Here is a 1,935-nt window from a genome sequence, read left to right on the forward strand (position 1 = left end):
AGAGCTCGGTCGCTACGTAGCGACTGAGCTGGACGAGTGCTCGGTCGCTACGTAGCGACCGAGCTCGAGCCGAAGCTTGGTCGCTACGTAGCGACCGAGCGCTCGTCCACCTCGGTCGCTACGTAGCGACCAAGCTTCGGCTCGAGCTCGGTCGCTACGTAGTGACCGAGCTTGGGCTCGAGCTCGGTCGCTACGTAGCGACCGAGGTGGACGAGCGCTCGGTCGCTACGTAGCGACCGAGCTTTGGCTCGGACTTGGTTGCTACGCAGTGACCGGACAGCGTGTATGCGTGGTAATTACGCAACGGTCGAGCTTGGTTAGTTTGGTCTGAATCTTCAAGGATACTTCTTCGTAAAAACTTCGTGTTTGGTTATATTTTACGAAAGTTACATCTTCCTTTTTACTATCTCTTTCGGAAATACGAGCTCCGAGGATTTTCGGGTGGTAATTACGTCTTAACCGTTTTTGACCCCAACAACTAACACATTCTAAATATGTGCATTCTTGTCCATTCCTCAATGCTACCTCTCCTGTACCACGGTCATATCACTTCTCATATTGTTTCGATCGAAGTTACCGTTGGGACTTTACGATAAAAACCGCGAGAACTTGTTTTTATCGAAAAGAAATCGTAATAAACATTCTATGTCGAAATACGGCCCAATGAGACCTAAAACGCGACTAGAAGCCCACTTACGATTCTTTAAGATCAAACCTATAGATTCTATGATGGTTTATATTTTTGTTTTACAAAAAAAAAATATAAAGATAAGTTTCCGCGAAAGAAAAAAATGTTTCCGCGGATAAGCTCGAAGATCGGAAAAAATGGAATATATCCATTTTTCACCTAAGCCGGCTTAAGGGCAGAAGGGGAAAAGCTCAAACCGACCCTGGAGGAGTATATAGGAGTTCTAGGCGAGAGACACAAAGAGAGAACTTTTCAGAGCAACACAACACATTGAGCATTTAGGCAATTTTCCATTTTCGTTATTCGAGCTGCGAGTCAATTAGGGTTTCGTAGTCTTAGGTCATTAGAACTAGGGATCTCGCCGACAACTCTCGTAGCCAAGGCTATTACCCTGTTCTAACGCTCATACGCGGATTCAGAATAAGACTCTTTTTGCTCTCTTTTTACGATTTCTTATTCTTCTCGTTTTATTGTTCGTGTTTTGATTGTTTGGCGTGTGGTATTAGGGGACCTCTAGGAAATCAGGGTTTTCCTAGTTTCCTTATTTTGACAGAATTCGACGGTGCGAATTTCGGTTCCCTTAGTTTGGCACTAGAAGGAGGGGGGGGGGTACGGATCAATCCAACTCTCAGCCACAACACGCTCAATCGAACATAGCAGTTGACGACGCAAACAACTTGCAAACTCCTCTCAACGGAGGAAGCAATGACACTCAGAACACTCCAGCAGCAGCCGTCTCCGCGGTCAACGCAATAGCTAACGCCGCGACGCTCGAGGAGGTCAAAAAGATGTTCTCCGCCTATGAAAAAAGGTCGGAAGAGCATGACAAACTCGTGGATACCTTGACCAAAAAGGTCGAAACCTTATCAAGGGCCCGTGTAGTCCTGCCCCGTGGATCGACAAAGGTCCGTGGAAGAAGACTTGGATTCGCCACTCCGCTCGACAGGCTTAGAACTTCACGGGAACACCCTTCGGGACGAAACATCCCTCGTCGAGAAATGGAATCCTAAAAATTCTCAATCTCCCGCAAAGGACACATAGGTCGATGAAGTCGAGCACGTCAACTTGGATCCCAGCGACGCTTCTAACGATACGGAAGAGGACGCTGATGTACATCCAAGATGAACCAGAAGCCGATCGGCTCAGGAAGACTCTCCGTTCGACAAAACCATGACCGAAGAAGAGGAAAACCTCAACTGGGTCGAACAGGAAGAGTTAGCCGAAAGACAAACCGAGATCACTCGCAT

Source organism: Brassica oleracea, chromosome C5 (genome assembly GCF_000695525.1).
Source record: "Brassica oleracea var. oleracea cultivar TO1000 chromosome C5, BOL, whole genome shotgun sequence".
NCBI lineage: Eukaryota > Viridiplantae > Streptophyta > Magnoliopsida > Brassicales > Brassicaceae > Brassica > Brassica oleracea.